General features: G+C 43.2%; 1 pseudogene; it reads left to right on the forward strand.

Annotated features, from left to right (window-relative positions):
* The first annotated feature begins 1,868 nt into the window (after positions 1–1,868).
* On the forward strand, positions 1,869–3,347 carry LOC102872067 (annotated as a pseudogene).
* Positions 3,348–5,817: the final 2,470 nt, after the last annotated feature.

Here is a 5,817-nt window from a genome sequence, read left to right on the forward strand (position 1 = left end):
TTATGCTCCTCTGAAGACAAAAACACAATAAGCACAAATCCCAAAAACAAGCATTTAAAAATTGTATAATAGTGTAATTCCAACACATAACCAAGCCAGTTTCCCTGCAAAATCCCAGATCATGGAGGGTTCTCATGTGTCAGAACACAGGTGTGCTGTATAGAGTTATCAAGGACAGATTGATTGATTGATTTTATTTTTTTTTTAAATAGAGCACTCGTTTTTTCTTCTGAGATGCTTCTGGCTGGACTAAAAGATACAGTCTCTCATTTAGCAGCCACGTATAAACTGTTTGTACCATTCAAGATACAAACACTAATTCATAAATCAGTAGCTGTGTTCAGATGGCTAAAATTCTTCCCAATTTTCTTTTATCTCATGTCTACATCAAGGGGATTTGTTTTCATCTTTTCAAACCAGTCTGTAGACATTTCTTCTTCATATTCGTTCAGATTATCACATTTGTCATTTCCTTAGCCTCAATATTCTTTCTCAATTCATGTATTACATTTATGAATAAAATTCCATACTGACTGATTCTACTTTTTTTTTTTCTTTTACTAAGGTTCTGTTTCGGAGCTCTAACGAGACAATTGTACTACTGAACCAAAGTCCAAACCTCTTTGGTGATTCAAATCCACCAGTGGCTTCAAAGGAGAAGGATGAGAAATCTCCTCCCTTAGGACAGTAATCTACAAATCAAGTCCTACTCAACAGCAAGGAATAAATGAGTGAGCATTTTGACATGTGTTATTCCCTTAGCAAAAATCCTTCGGTAACTCCCACAATGCACAAAAAAACCTCCAATTTTCCTAGTGTTCCATTTGTGACACAGAATCAAACTGTTTATCTGGGTGTAGCTTTACTTGAGCATTGCAGAGATCATGAAAATTGTGGGGGATAGACAAGTTACCTATCTGTTGTTCATGGAATTGCTATGAGTTATAGTTGACAGCACCTAACAATGATTTAAAAGAACCCTTGTAACATATTGTGTAACTTTTTAAAAATTTTTTATTATTTATATTATGTATACTTATTTATTTATTTCTATTTATTATTATCATTTCAGTGAAAATTTACAGAGACTTTGGATTTCCATTCATTCATTGTTGCACGTTTCTGCCCTCCCAACCTCCCCCCCACCTCCAATACACTACCCTCTTGGAAAAGTAAAAGAAAACTTCTTTCGTTGTTTTACAATCCCTACCCCCAGGTCCACTCCACTATACAGCCTTCGCTCTGGACTGCCGTCATGACAAAAATACCTAATCACATATCCCTTTTAAACAGTTTTCTCCCTCATCTGTTTCAATGCAGTATACATTATTTATCCCCATATTTCTCAATCTCCCCCAACCCAATGTCAGTCCTGTTTTACAACAGTGACACCTTGTAGTGTTTGTCCTTTTGTGACTGAGATACTTCACTCAGCATAATGTCCTCCAGGGTCACCCATTTTGAATAATATTGCATGAGTTCCTTGTTTTTCAATGTAGCATAGTATTCCATTGTGTGAATATACCACAGCTTCTCTATCCATAAGTTATTTGATGGGCACTTAGGTTGTTTCCAACTCCTTACTATTGTGAACAAAGCCACGATAAGCATAGGTGTGCAGTAATTTTTGAGGGATTTAACCCACAGGAAAAAGCTAGGTTGTCTCCTTCGATAAAGATTTACATTCTCAGGTCAGCGAGAGTGTGCACATAGCAAGAAGCCGGAGGCCATGCTAGGCCCCAGGCCAGTGAGTGCACAGGGCGTGGCTGAGACGGCGTGGCGAAGGTGGCAGGTTGTGACAGAGGGTTAGCTGGGCCCTTGGCCTCTGCCCTGGGCCACTGTCTCCACCTCCTCCTGCCCCGTCGGATATGGAGCTGCCCGTGGGCCCCCGGCATGACAGCGCCCAGCAATGTCCCCGCCTTCCTGACCAAGCTGTGGACCCTCATGAGAGACTTGGACACGTCGAGCATGGGGCCCTGGTCAAGTCTGAGAAGAACAACACTGAGTCCCAGCACCCATACTTCCTGCGTGGCCAGGAGCAGCTTCTCACATCAAGAGGAAAATGACCAGTGAGTCTACCCTCAAGAATGAAGACATTAAGATTCTCCAGAATAGTATCACCAGACTGGTAACTGACAGCTGATGGTGGGGAAGCAGGAAAGCATGGACTCCAAGCTGCTGGCCAGGAAGCACGAAAATGAAGCCCTCTGGAGGGAGGTGGCCAGCCTGCTGCAGAAGCATGCTCAGCAACAGAAAGTTGTCCACAAGCTCATCCAGTTCCTCATCTCCTTGGTGCAGGCCGTCCAACCTGATCCTGGGCGATGGTGCAGCCCACCCCATGACCAAGTATGGCTGGCAGTACTCACTGGAGCATGTCCACACTGTGGCCCCATTGGCAGTGAGCAACAGGCAAGCCTGTGGGATGGGTGCAGACCAGGGTGGCCAGAGGACGAGGTGGCCATGCAGCCAGCAGCTTCCCTTGCAGGCAACAACTCCTGCCTATAGCAGCTCCAGCCTCTTCTCCCCAGACACCAGCACTGGCCCCATCATTTCTGACAGAGGAGCTGGTTTCTGCCAGCCCCTCGCCCACCAACCCTTCACCTGTCTCTGGTGGAAGTATTGATGAGAGGTCCCTGTTTGGCAGTGCTTGGGTGCACATCAAAGAGGAGCCGCCCAGCACCCTTCAGAGCCACAGGCAGAGGTGGTGAGCTCTGGGCCGCTGTCCTCTGAGGTGGACACACCGCTCTCCCCCAAAGCCCTCATCAATTCCATTCTGCAGGATAGCGAACCCACTACCACCCCCTCAGCCACCCAGCCTGCACAGGATGAGGATCACAACCCCACGCCCCCACCTGCCTCAGCCCCAGAGAACTGCCTGAGTGTGGCCTGCATGGACAAGGACAAGCTCAGTGACCACCTGGACACCATGGACTCCAACCTGGACAACCTGCAGACCATGCTGAGCAGCCACAGCTTCAGTGTGGACACCAGCGCCCTGATGGACCTTTGCAGACCTTCAGGGACTGTCCCGGACATGAGCCCGATGGACCTGGACAGAAGCCTGGCCAGCATCAAGGAGGTACTCACCCCCCCAGGAGCCTCTCAGATCCCTGGAGGCTGAGGGCGATAGCGAGGACTCAGGGAAGCAGTTGGTGCACTACACAGCACAACCCCTGCTCCTGGTGGACCCTGGACCCGTGGACCAGAGGGACAGTGACCTGCCCATGCTTTTTGAGCTGGGGGATGGCTCCTACTTCTCCGAGGGAGACAACTACACAGAGGACCCGACCATCTCCCTGCTGACAGAGTCAGAGCCTACCAAGGCCAAGGATGCCACCACCTCCTAGAGGCCCCAGGAGGATGTGGGCAGAGAATAACTGCTCCCAGCCCTGGGCTGGCCAAGGGGCGAGGACGCCAGTCCTGGACAGAGCTGTGGAGCTGGCTAGGGGCAGGTGGCACTGTCCCAAGCCCTGCCTAGCCCAATGCCTTTACTTGTGGCTGGGAGCCCCTGGTCTGTAGTGGTTTCCTGTCACACTTTGGTCCGGCCCTAGTGGTGGTTAAGTCAGAGTTGTATTTTGGATTTTTAACACAAGAAGCCCTGTTGTCTCTTCTGTAGAGATTTACTGAGAGCATGCACATGTGCAGATGCAGGATAGATGGATGTATAAATCGACTTGCTCTATGCTTGAAAAAAAAAACACATTCTCAGAAACTCTGTGGAGGATCATTATAAGTAACAATTAACTGAATGGCAGTGAGTGGACGATATAAAAGGATGTATTTCAAATCCTCTTCCTTTTCTGAAAGAAAGATTGTGTCATGTTCATATCAGGGGTTCTTAATGAGCATTCTTCCAATCCCAACACCATACTCTTTTTATATAGCCCAACTTCTCCTATTATTTGTTCAGTACATAGAATGACAAATTATGGTGAAATACTTCTTTCTTGATTTTAAAGCACTCAGCACCACCTTATTCTACCCAAAATATTACATCTTGAAATAATAGTTTGGGTTATTAAAAGTTTCCTATGAGCACCATGAAGTGTTTGGGAATTCCCATCTCTTGTAGTATTTTTCATGGTCAGTTATTATTCGTATAGTCAAATGCCTTTGCATATTCAATAAAACACACTTAAACATGTTTCTTTGCTTTCAGTCAAAATATATTTGATATCCAGAATGCTATTTCTGTTTCAATGTTTTCTTCTCAATGAGGTTTAAATTTCTGATCATTTCTTGTTGGTGTACTCCTAAAACCACTTCTTTAAGAGCAAAAGTTTACTTGTTTAGGATACTACAAATGTTCTCAAATTACCTTCAGCAAAATTGAACTTGTAGTTGCTGTTAATGACACTTGTTGATAATTGCCATAATCCTTTGAATCATCATTCCTGGGAAGGACTACGCCTAAGGATTTCTTCCACTTGACTGACCAGTTAAGTGTCTTCCAAATTTATTGACACAGATGAATGAGAATTTCCATAATTATTTGTTTATAGAAGCATCTCAGTTGATATCAATCAAATTATCTGCTAACAATTTCAGTGCAGCTTAGACTTCCTCCTTAAATTCCACCAGTTTTGGTTTTTGGTTGGGTTTTGTTTTTTGGGGTTTTTTTACCACATTCTATTTCCTGGAATGGTTAAATGTCAACCAGTTCTTGCTGGTACAATGATTATGTATATTTCTTTCAATTTCACTTGATGTTCTCTGCTTTGTTTAGTATTTTGGCTTAGAATCCTTCAACATAAATACTCTAAGATTGACTTTTTTTCTCTCTCCATTTTTCCTCAGAGTAACGCTGAGTGTGTATTTCCATTTTCAAACTCCAGATCTTCACACATTCATTTGCAATACTTTGTTCTGTCTTCCCTTTGAAATAGTTTTTTCAGTTCTTTTATTTCATTCCTTCCACTAATTTGAGCTACTCCATATTCAACAGCAAGTTGCAGAGTCTCTTCTAACATGAATTTTGGTCTTTTCTCCCTTTTTTATATCTTTAATTACATTTTGTTTTCTTATGTCTGAGGCTCTTAATGTCATCCCACATCTGGTCTCGTCTTTTATCATTAGTGTCTTTTGTTTTTAAATGTATTCTTGACATGGTTTCTACCTTCAGGTAAGATAATTCAAGGCTATACTTTGATAGTTTTGTTTTAATAGTACTTAGATTCAATTAGAACTTGTATGTAAGCAATTACATGTGAAAAGTCACACTATTATCTTGTGTCTGAATAACAATATTGAGCTTTTTCATTGCCTCTTTCAAAAAATGTGGTCAATTTATTTCCTATGCATTCCAACTGATGAGTTCCAAATGTATAGTTACAATATCTCTTGTTGAGCAAAGGAATTTTACAATGAATAATCTATCAGTCTTACAAAATTCCATTATGCTTACATTGACTATCCATGTGATAAGGAGCATCTTTTCAGCCACCTTTCTCCTTAGTTGCTACCCACTGACACACTGACGGGTCAATTGCACTGGAAAAATCTGCAGTTATGGACCTTTCCAAATTATTGAGTAGTGATGTCATTTTGAGGACTAACGTGTCTGATTCGGGTCATAATCTTTCCAATTACTAATTATGCTCCAAGACCTGAACAATGAATAAGGATGACAGAAAAAGAATTGATGTTTTTGAGCTGTCTGTGAGAGAAGAGCACTGGACAACCCATGGACAGCCAAGAGAACAAACAGCTGTGTGGTGGACAGGGTGCAGCCAGAGTGCTCTTTGGAGGCAAAAATGATGAGATTTCACCTCACATACTTTGGACATATTGATTCCTTGGAGAGGGACATGAGGTTCG

This window comes from Elephantulus edwardii, unplaced genomic scaffold (assembly GCF_000299155.1).
Source record: "Elephantulus edwardii isolate Elephantulus edwardi_28Jun2011 unplaced genomic scaffold, EleEdw1.0 scaffold00142, whole genome shotgun sequence".
In the NCBI taxonomy this organism is placed as follows: Eukaryota; Metazoa; Chordata; class Mammalia; order Macroscelidea; family Macroscelididae; genus Elephantulus; species Elephantulus edwardii.